Source organism: Lactuca virosa, chromosome 6, assembly GCF_052849685.1.
Source record: "Lactuca virosa cultivar CGN04683 chromosome 6, Lactuca_virosa_CGN04683_v6, whole genome shotgun sequence".
Lineage (NCBI taxonomy): Eukaryota > Viridiplantae > Streptophyta > Magnoliopsida > Asterales > Asteraceae > Lactuca > Lactuca virosa.
In genome coordinates this window covers 206355432-206367793 of record NC_136431.1, presented here as the reverse complement: position 1 = coordinate 206367793, position 12362 = coordinate 206355432, and the positions used below count along the sequence as shown (strand labels likewise).

Sequence of the window (12362 nt, the reverse complement as noted above, 5' to 3'; positions counted from 1 at the left end):
TTGGCAAGTTTGCCTACAGATTGGATCTTCGTGAGGATCTCAGTCAGATTCACAACACTTTCCATGTTTCACAGCTGCGAAAGTGCATATTGGATGAAGACATAGTGGTGTCCTTGGATGATATTCAGGTCGATGAGCGGTTGAACTATGTTGAGAGACTGGTGGCTATCCTGGAAAGGATGGAAAACGTTTTGCATAACATGGAAGTACCTTTGATGAAGGTACGGTGGCAGCACCGGAGGGGATCTGAGTGGACCTGGGAGCCAGAAGCTGAGATGCGGGACCATTATCCAGATTTGTTCCCTGCAGCAGACTTCGATGACGAAGTCTAGTTCAAGTGGGGGAGAATTGTAACACCCCGATCTTGGTATGTTCGCTTTTTCCCTTCATTTATTAAAGGTGCATTTTTTAGCCCTTCAAGCTGGTATGCGGGGCGTACCACTTGGTATGCTTAGCGTACTGGCTAGAGTTGCATCGAGACAGCAGGTGCGTACACTGGGCATATGCTTATGTACGCAGGGCGTACGTGCGACTTCCAGAAACCCTAAAGTGGGGGTGTTGCACCCTATATAATCATCCTTAACCTTTAGGGTTGGCTTCATTTCTTGTCCCTAAACCTCCAAAAAACCCTAAACGTCCCCTTAGCCGGCATTCTTGCATCTTTGAGATCTTGAAGAGAAATTTGTGTTGATTTAGTCCATCTTTTAAGAACCTAGAAGGGAGTGAAGTAAATAGCTTGGTGGAAGACTTGATATCCAAAACCTTTCATCACATTTCAAGCTTCCTAAGGTATCAAGTTCAAACCTTGACTTTCCAATGTCTAGTTTTCTTTATGGGTTCATTTGGCGCACTTTTGGTCCCTTTTGCATGGATTGATGGTTTGGGACGATTTGAAGGGATCATTTCATTAGATCTGATGTTGAATGAGGCTTCCTTGGCATCAAGGTGCCAACTTTATGGGGAATTAGTCATCATTCATGCATTAAGCCATTTATTAAGTCATTTCTAAGCTTAATAGCTTCATTTAGCAATGCATGAACATAAATTTAGCAACTTTACGTGTTATTCCAGCTCAGGGAAGTCAGATCTAGGTTTTGGGGCTTTATTTTAAAGTATTAAGAGCTTAATGGGAATAATGGCTTAGCAAGGAAGTACCTAGGCGTACAAGCAAGTACACGCAACATACAAGCCCCAGCGCGAGTACGCTTAGTGTACAACTGGGCATGCCCCGCATACTAAGTTTGTCGTCTTTGCGGTTTTAGGCTTCAAGTTTGGGCCACCTTTTTGGGCTTAGATGCTTTGGTCCTCTTTGGACCATCTGAGTGTTGACGTTTTGGGCCAAGTGAAGGATTGGACTTTAGAGTAAGGTCTAAGTTGGAGTTGAGCCCAATTTGGAAAATTGGGCCAATTATGGGCCTTGGATGTTTATTTAGTGATTGAGCCTTTATGGATCAAGATTTGGGCCAGGGTCTTAGCGCAACTAAGTAAAGAGTAAACTGGCCATTTACCCTAATAATGGACTGTTATCTTAGATTGTAATCCAAGTATTAATTGGATGATTATTATGTTGTGATAGTGTAAGGATTTCTGTCAGCTAACAGTCTAAGACTTTCCGTGGGATTCAACTGTGTGAGGTGATTTTTCCTCATTGTACTTGCAGGTCGAAGGCACCAATGCTGACCCATTGGATTGATATCTTGTTATGGATGTTTTTGTGCTGTTGAGATCTGTTAGATCGGTATCCTAGTAGATATGATGTTGTTATGCTGTAGTGATCTGTTAGATCGGTATCCTGGTAGATAGGATGATGCTATGCTTAGTGATCTATTTGATCGGTCTATTTGTTTGTTGGATGGTTAATGGTATGCTTACCTGTTATACGTGCACATGTTTGGTCGGTGGCTGAGGATGCACTGCTTTATGCATAAGCCAATAGGCTGGGGCATTCCCACCCGATGGTGGAGGGCCTAGGGTATTCCATCCCGAGGATGATTGGACCCATAGTATGTTGGAATTCCAAACCGATGGTTGAGGGGCATGGGGTATTCCAACCCGATGCTTGATTGGACCCATAGTATGTTGGCATTCTAACCCGATGGTTGAGGGGCGTGGGGTATTCCAACCCGATGGTTGATTGAACCCATAGTATGTTGTTATTGTATATGTGCTATTTGTTGTGTTGGTACTTTGGAGGAACTCACTAATCTTTGGGCTTACAGTTTTGGGTTATGTTTCAGGTACCTCAAATGATCGCGGGATGGCAAAGCCTTGATCGCGCACCTCCTTATGTTGTGTCTTGTGATTTTGGGAAAACTCTGATATTAAACATGTTTTGAAAACTACAATGTAAACAATTATGATTTTTGTCCAGTTTGAAAATGTTTAAATTTTTATGAAATTTATGGATGTTACAAGAAGCCTACATGATATATTTTTTTAATTAATAAAAACATAAAAAAGAAAAAGAAATAGATAAGTAGAAAATACAAAGTGTATTGAGATTAGTCAGATTAAAATATTCATTAAATATGTGAAAGGAGTCTGGAGATTGGATAATGTGTTCTTATTCTTGTCCACAACTCCAATATATGATCTTCTCTTCGGCCTAAATATTCACTCATGAAATGGAATAAATGAATATAATAAATCAAATGTTTTAAGTACCAAATTACTTAATTAATTACCTGTAAGCAATCAAGTTTCAATGTTCCTTGAGAATTTCATAAGAGTTCATGCGAAAAACTCATAATGGTCTTGCTAACTCAGCTTCTAGTGAATACATCAGTATCACAATGTTATCAGATTTAACATGTTAGATTCTAACATAAATTGCAGAAATATGGTACTAAAAAACATATAATTATATAATAAAAACTATATATTTATGAAGTTAGCCATCTGTGAAAATTCCAAAAAACACTTTTTCTATCAGTGACAAAGAATGATACTCCTATAATAACAATTACATAATGCAATTGAGTTAGTGTGAACATATATAAATTCAAAGTTATAAAAACGTGTAATTTTCTAATTACCTTCATCAATCCACTTTGGTTCAGTTGGATATTCAATAATGGTAGAATCCCCCCTGCAACGCATACACGTTTGTACACATCTCTTCACAAAGTAACAACATTTGTAAAATTGTAAAAGAGTGAAACATTTTTACTTTCTGCTATATAGACAACAAACACTCAAAATATAACCACCCATTACAAAATATTTGGAATATTGGAATGAAATAAATAAATAAAATAAATAGTGTGTTTATCCAGTATCTGAAATATAGCCAAAACAACCCATATGATCCATCTACAGATACCCATACGGAAAAATGTGCAGAGTAAACAAATAAAAAAGGAAATTAACGAGATTATTTAAAATGCACAACAAAGGCTGAAAATTACCTGATTTCTGGGACCTAGAAAGTGACAAGGCATAACCGATTATTTGAAGAGCAATTGGGTTAGGTGTAAAGTGAAACCAAATTCATAAGAACTGAAGCAACCCAGATTTCCATAGGAAACAAAATTTAGAACTACGATGGTTTGACATCCTTATAACGATGTTAATTAAAATGGAAGAAAGAACAAAGTCGCATACCTTGGTCCAAACCAAACGACCGAATAAGAACTCCCAAAGTTGTTTCTTCAAACGTCACCCGACTACGCCTAGTTGAGTCCAACAAGTGTCGATTGGAGGAGGCAATGTAGAGACAACGATAAAAAAGAAACATTATATGGTTTACAGGTAGGTAGTTGTGTGTAGGGTAACGATACGATTGGGAAAAAGGCATCGGAGAGAAACCAATTAAACACAGTTGGATAGAGAAGACGCAAAAGCAAGGAAGTCTTCAGTAGAAGCTTGAAAAGAATAAAGGTTTTACCCTTGTTTAAACGGTGGAATCGAATTAGGCCGGAATCGAATAAGGATATTGTTGATCGATCTTAGAAGTCGTTGGGGGTGTCATGAGCAAGAAAGAATGAAAAATGGAGGAGTCGGTGTAAGGGATACGAAAGAAGGAGTGAGAAACGCATCTGATTAGAAGAGGGGGGGGGGTGGAAGAGGAGCCATAACACGTGTCCAACACACTAATCCAGGCATTGATCAACCATTGACCATGGAGTAAAATAAAAACATTGACAACACATTCACTAGGATGTAAAAATAATTTGACCAGGGATTAAAATTGACAAAATCCACAAACATAAAAAGTCAATGGGCTAAAATGAAAAAAGCCACCTTTTTACTGTCCATAAATGGGAATCAAAATTTATATCTACATATAATGAATACAATGAACCATTACCTGAATTTACCAAATAACAATTTTTGATACTTTAATGTTTCTGTCGTGGCTTTGGCCGGTTCTTGCCATTGGTGGTTGGTGGTTTCTTATCATCGGTGGCTGGTTGTGTTTCCACCCCTAGTTAAACTCCGATGTGCCAACTACTACATTAGTATCAGAGGCAAAAGAGAGGTATGGACTAGACCAAGAAGCACACTCAAGAGAGTCATAATAGCGACTCCTGAGAAGATCCCAGGCCTCATAATAGAACAATGGTACTCACCCTCAACATCGCTCTTCACACCTTTTTGACTGCTTAATGTTGCACCCATGATAAATAAGATAATAGCCACAGAACCTGTAATCCTTCAGAAAAACAAAAATGATTATAACAAAACGAAAGTAATCATAACATTAATTAGCATATAGCTTTATTATAGTACCACGAAATAACAACACATATTCGAGCAAATCTTGGAAAGCTACTGATAATTTGGCAACACAAACAACAACCATCGGTGGTTGATGTGCTAACGACACGTGCCATCTCAAGAGCCACTATTGCTGCTATGGCAAGGCTCGTTCCTAGCGCTGGTATTCGCATTAAACTTTGGTTTCGGTTCCAAACCAACCTAAACCACCGTTAGTTAAGGTTTCTCTTGATCATAGAATTAACAACACTACTACAAACACACCCTTTAACGACACGCATTGCGTGTCATAAAAGCCACAGATGACACGAATGCGTGTCAAGGAAGGCCCTGTCATAAAGGAAGACGACAAACATTTACATGTCGTAACCATACGACACGCTCTTACGACACACAATACGTGTCAAGGAAGGCCCTGTCATAAAGAAGACGACACATATTTGTGTGTCGTAACCTTACGACGCACATTTACGAATCGCATTGCATATCATTAAAGCCCCTGTCATAAAGAAAGACGACACACATTTTTGCGTGTCATAATTTTAAATGTTTTAAAAATTATTTATTTTGATAGATTTAGTAAATTTCAAATTAAATAACTCATTAAAAGTCTCATAATACAAAATAAAATACAATAAATAAGAAATATAATTCATTGCAATAATATGTCAAATAGAAATAATCATTCCAATAGTAAGTAAATGTAATACATTGCTAATATTGCATAATATTTATTATAGAAATATAAATTATGTACAACATTAAAAGGAACCCGTGAGTAATTTTTCTTTTGACAATCTCCATGGTAGCTTTAAGCCTCCAACCTCACCACTTGAAGATGCATCAACCCGTGTCAACCACTTGGATATTATTTTGCATGATTCAGATTACAAAAATTGGATAAGTTAAGAATATGCAACAATATTGGTGAAAAGACATAAATGCCCCTACCTTGTATTCTATCAAAATGTTTGTGTGTGAGATGATTTTCACAATGTTATAAAAGTAAAATTGTTTTTTTATGTTTTCTTCTAGGAAAGACAAGGGAGCTATGAACATGAAGCTCAAGTTACTCACCCAATGCCTCTAAATCCTTACCTTCCATTAAAGCTTTTTGCATGTAAATTTTATCACTTATAAGTCATTTAGAATCGAAGGAAGTGTGGATATATATATATATATATATATATATATATATATATATATATATATATATATATATATATATATATATATATTGAAACCTACAGTTGGAATAGAGGAGTACCTCTTATTGTCAAGAGTTGATTGATAGAAGCTTCCCACAGGTCAACTTCAAAATTCTTGAAGCCGACAACAATGTGTCGTCCATCTGAGGCCGACTTGACAATTGTAAAAGGGCCACCTATTAGAAGCTTTATTTTTATCTACCAAAAATTCAAAAACCCACCAACCATTACAACAAATTCTATTTTAAAGTTAAATACAATTTTGATCTCTGAGACTTGAGTATGGCTGATTTTTACAAGTTTGGTGATAAAAAGTTTTATCTTGCAATTTTAGTTCTTATTTGAGGCTCTTGTAACGTTATTGGTCCCTGTTCCAGCTAAAATGATATTATTTTTGGTCGTTGATTATAACTGATTTTTACAATTTGCTCCCAAAAGTAGTCATAATACTTGGAACAAGGGCCAAAAACATTATCAAAACCTCAATTAAGGCCCAAATTTGCAAGAGAACTTTATGGGACCAAAATTGCAAAAATCAACTATACCCAATGACCAAAAAGGTAATTTTGGAGGTTGGAAATACATGTAAATCTTCCATGACAGTTGGATAAGCATCCTTATGATCAGCAACCGCAATACCCTCTACAAATGTCCGAACCAAACGAAGTAGTTCTTTTAAAGTCTCTTACATTATGATTCGACTGTAGACAAATAAATAAAAACAAAATTTATTTCAGTAAACTCCATCAAAGTACTTTTGGAATTACAAAAATAATGTCATAAAAAGATTTATACGATTATTACCTTGTAAGAGAAGTGTTTTCCTTAATAACTAACTTTTGGATTTTTTGTTAAACTCTCAAACTCATCTCTGTTGCCTTTGACATCAACATAACATGCTTCATTTATTTGCTCTGTTGTGAAGGATTTCCTTGACTGTATATGCATAATGAAATTAATTTAACACTACAGAATCTGACTTAGATTGTAAATATCACACAAATACTATAAATTTCTGGCCAATAGAAATTACCAAAATGGCTTAAACCAACAATATTATCTCAAGAAATCCAACATAAACCAAAAAGAAAACCAACCATTTTGGTGGTTATAAACTTATCATCATATCATATAATCATATTACAATTGAAAACAATGAAAACAAAAACAAATGATGTGTCAAGAGAATATGGACATGGCTATTTTATAATGTGTGATCCACAATTCTACATTAAATAAAGTAAAAAAGCAAAAAGCAAGTGAGGCAGCAGGAAGCAACCTTAACCATGAATTCACCAAGAAAAAAATACTTTGAATTATATAAGTATTATACAACTTTAACATCTTTTCTTCTATGTAGTCAAAAGCTATTTTTCTCTTTGGTTTGGGACACCATAAGTAGCCTACATATTTCTTGAATCTCAAGAAAATATTTCCATCAACATGGTTCTTGAACTAATCTAATGATCTATAATGGTATGCTACCATATATGATAAATACATGAAAGATAACTATAACAACCAACTTAACAAGTACAAGAACATGTAATATTTGTACCTCAAACAACAAATCAATCACACGTTTGATCTGAGCTCCAATAATATGCTACAACCTCTCAGTGTCATTAGAGAATTTAATTGGAGGAGAAAGTAATTTGGTCGAGGTGTTTTCAGGCTCAACTCTAGGAGCAGGTGTTGTGGTCTTGATGGTTGTTTTAGAACCTGCATCAATGCTCTTAAGGATTGATTGGCATTTCTCTTGTTGCTTCTTAAACCTACTAATGAATAGACAACAAAACACATATCCAAAAGATCTAGTGTAAGAGGATAAGGTTAAATAACATATCTGAAATCAAATAATTGACAACAAAAGAATCTGAGTGCAGAAAACAAAAAAAACACAATATTCTCATCATCCAATTAGATCTGAAAATAACAAAAGATGAAGAACCGATCAGATCTAGCACCAAGAACATGAGACCACTGAGGGGAAGAAACACAGATCTAAATAAAATACAAGCGACGATCTGATAAAGAACGAGCACGAAATCAACCTGTCACAGTCTTCTTTCTGTTAATAATACACAAGCGACGATGTGATAAAACACATATATCTTGAATAATTTAAAGATATAAATTAAACCCATAATCAAGGTTGCCCTCACTTGCATCCTTCCATATCACATATATTTGATCAACCAAGGTAGTTCATTGTCGTCCTTAAGTACAGAAGTCACATCATCATATCACATATATTTATAAAAAGTTAATTATATAAAAATCTTTTTAATTCTAAAGTTAATTACAATAACCAACCTAGGAAAATTGAGCTGCAACTTCTGAAACCTGTGACTCTCCATATCCTTGTGCTGCATATACATATATGAATTAATATTGTTCATGCAAAAAATAAAAATGCTTAAAACTCAAATAAATGAATCATAATTATTAAGACCTAATCACAAAATCCAAGAACATAAACAAATCAGAATTGATAATTTCAATGGTATAAAAACAAACTAATTGCTTCAAATCAAAAATACAAGTTGTGTAACCCTAAATTTGAAAACCCAAAATATCATCCCAAAACAAGTGGAAACAAATATACTCAAATCAATTCACAATGTATAAACTTATTTCATTGACTTAAACAGGCTTTGATTTGTGAAATGTTTTTCAATGAAATGGATTCAATAGTAAAAATTGAATAACTTTTAGCTTTCACTTATAAATTATGAGGGTAATTTGGTCTTTTAAGAAGAAAGGGAAACAAAGAAGATAAGGTACCTGTCACTAATGGTATTCTGAATGTGTCTTATGAGGAAAAGATTACAGGGCAAAAGAAGAGTATTACAATTACTAATGACAAGGGGATACTTTCAAATGAGGAGATTGAGAAGATGGCTCAGGAAGCTGATAATTATGAGTCTAAAGATGAGGACCACAGGAAAAAGTTGGAGGCAAAGAATGCTTTGGAGAATTATGGGTACAACATGAGGAACACAGTGAAATATGAGAAGATTGGTGAGAAGTTGACTCTGGGTGATAAGAAGAAGATTGAGGATGCGATTGATGAGGTGATTGTGTGGTTGGATACGAACCAGTTGGCTGAGGTGGATGAGTTTGAGGATAAGATGAATGAGGTTTTCCCCTTTGAAACTTTTAGGTTAGAGAGAGAGAGGGGGGGGGGAGAGACTTACCTAAAATCGCATGAGAAGAAGGTTTTGCGCATCAATGGAATAGAGAGGAAGATAAAGCGTGTTATGTGGACTCAAATTAGGGTTTTTTTTTCATGTGGAGGATGTAGTTGGAGGTTTTCTTACAGAGAAAGCAAGAGTTGTGTTGCATGAACAAAGAAGGGTTGGAGACGCTGGAGGAGGGTGAAGACGAGCTTCTCTATTGCTAATTCAAAGATTTACGTTGAAGGAACAAGGTAGAGCAATCAGTAAAGGGAATAAGGGAGACTGAGAGAGGAGATCGAACAGGCGGGGTTTTTAATTTTTGGGGATTAATCCATCTCCCCCCTTGGCTATTAAAATGCGAGTTTCATTAAAAAAACTTATAAAACGACATGCTTAGATTAAAAGCATTTTCTAAAAAGCGCCCTCCGTGTTTTTTTGAGACACAAATTTTAGGGCACGCAAAAATGCGCGCCCTAAATCCTTCAAATTTCTGGAGAGCCGACATTATTTTTAGGTCACACACTTTTGCATATCATAAATCAATGTGTGTCATTAAAGGTATGTTTTCTAGTAGTGTAACCACATGCAAAATGGGAAGCGTCTAGAATTTTGTAAAACAAAACCATGATTCTGGTTACCTTAACCCTTGATGCTTCAGCAGCGAACCCTACGGCTGCAACTGCTATCCTGAGTACTGAGACGAGAACACATACCACAATTATTTTGCTTTCCATCTTTGATCTTATTGTGACGCGAAAACGATAATGCATGTTTTTTTTGAACTGCAGAAGTAGCAACGTATTTTGAAAGACGGATGGAAGTATGCTAACTCCATAAATCTCTGTCTCTCTCACTCTGTATATGCATACAGATACAGATACAGATACATCCATGTATACATTGAAGGTAGGAGGATATTTAATTTCTCTATCTATCTATATATATCAGCAGCAGTAGCAGAGGGTTGTTGGAGTTTCAAAGAAGACAAAAGGAAACGATAATGCATGTTAATTATAATTAAAGTTGGACAAAAGGAAAGAAAAAAATGGAACATAAAAAGCTACGAATTGGAGTTAGCCTCCAGGGTGTGTACATCACATAAGGGGTTGTATATTGTTGATGTGCCTTGTTCCTACCAATGGCCCAAACCCAGCAAGAGCACATACAAGATGGCCAAGAAACAATCAAAGGTAGTTCATTTTTATAATATCGTTGTATATGTACATGTGTTCTTTTTTACTTATCTTTATATTACTAAATTTTCTTGTTATTTGTAATTTTCTTTGTAACTTTTATTAAACAGTTGGAACAAAGCAACAAGGGAAATTGAGAAATCTAAATCTTGTAAACGACCATTTTATCAAAAAATAACCAACAATTTTTTTTTTGGTAAAATGACCACAGGTTTCGGAATATCATATTTTGGAGCGCGTAATTTTGTTCCGGAATTGGGATCCCGAATACGATATTCCGAAGTATTTATGATCTTGTTCTGGAGTGGGTGTTGGTTCGTAGGATTTTGGTCCGGAATCTGACACCCCATACGTTCCAGACTGAAAAAGTGTATTCCGAACCATAGTCCGGAACGACCTTACATTATGGAGAGCTACAATTTGGGTATTTGTATGGTTTTCTTCCATATATGAAATATATATGTGTGTTTAACATATTTGTGTGTTTGATACTTTCATAAATGTTCCGGAATCAGTATGTATATAGGATTTTTTCAAGTGCCAATTTCTAGTGGTGGGAAATGGCAGAGTATCGACGAATGTATGCAGTATCTTGCTCCGGACTACACATGTTTTGGTATGGGTTTAAGCAATGATATCAACTTTTTTGGGGTAGTTACATTGGTTGCTTCCAAGTCTAGGTTACACACAAATCTAATTTTTTTATCTTTTCAATATCCTGGATCAAATATACTTATGCAGATTCTTGACGATAGTGATGTTAGATATTTTCTTAGTTTTGTTAGTACTATGCCTCCCAACACAGTACAATTGTTTATTGTTAATAATTTTATGGAGAGTGGTCTCGGGGAAAATCATTCTGGAAATGGTTCTTTCAGTGCTAGAAGTAACCAAATTTGTAATTTATTTCTGATAACAACCAACCATATGCGTTCTTACAATGACCATATAGATGGGGGCGATTATAGGTCTAAAGGTAAGGTTGTTGTTAAATGTGACTAGAGCATTTGAAGCATGCTCATGGAGCATTAGGATCATGTTCACAGAGAATTTGTAGCACTTGGAACTCAATGCAGCACTTGGGGTTCATGGAGCATGTGACAAAGGAACGGATCATATGAGAAGGGAATTGATCGTCTGACAAAGGAACGGATCAAGTGCCAAAGGAACAGATCATATAGAAGGGGATTTGGAGCACTTGAAAGAGCTTTGGAGCAACAAAGGGACCTTTTTGCACCATATTTTGAAGGGTTGGGCCCAGAAGGATGTCTTTGTGCCAAGGGCACTCATTCTTGCGCCAAGCTACTCCCTCTTGCGCCATGGGGTACCTCTCTTGCGCCATGAGGTACTCCTATTGCGCATGGAGTATGTTGTTGCACCAAGGATGGCCTTGTTGCTCCATGCATGTTGTTGTTGTACCAAGATGGTTATGTTGCTCCAACCTAGAAGTTCTTGTGCCACTCATGATGCCTATTGCACCATCCTTGCAGATGTTGCGCCATCATGGTGCTAGATGGGCCATTTTGGTTCATTGATGAGCCATGGTATCCCTAATGAGCCAAGTATGCTATAAATTCCTATATGATGCTCAAGATCATTGAAGGATGCTCTAAAGTTGATATTGCTCAAGGATTACACCATGTTGTGCGACCATGATGGATGTTGGTCCATTAGTGTTCATGATGCGCCACTTGTACACCATGATGCTCCACTATGGCACAAGGTGCTCCATCATATGTGTTGCTGATGCTCATGGGTTGTTTGACATGGAAGAATGTTCTAGAAGATGATGCATGGCGGAATATGATTAGTTCTCACAATTACTGGGCCTATGGGCCAAAGGGCTTGGCCCATTAGTGTTGTAGGTCAAATCCATCAAGTATAAATAGGGATGCATGCAGAGACATTTGAAGTGTCTTGTCTCTTGTATCTTGGATCCTTAGTGAGTAGGACGAATATCTCATGAATTGTGTTTGTAACCTCTATTTGAGAACTCTAAAATAAAGAATACTCCCCTCTTGCCTATGGACGTAGGTCACCTTGACCGAACCACCTAAATA

At 36.3% G+C, this 12362-nt stretch overlaps 1 pseudogene; it reads right to left on the bottom strand.

The window, feature by feature from the left end:
• Positions 1-6002: 6002 nt before the first annotated feature.
• LOC145122248 (uncharacterized) lies at positions 6003-8287 on the bottom strand (annotated as a pseudogene).
• Positions 8288-12362: the final 4075 nt, after the last annotated feature.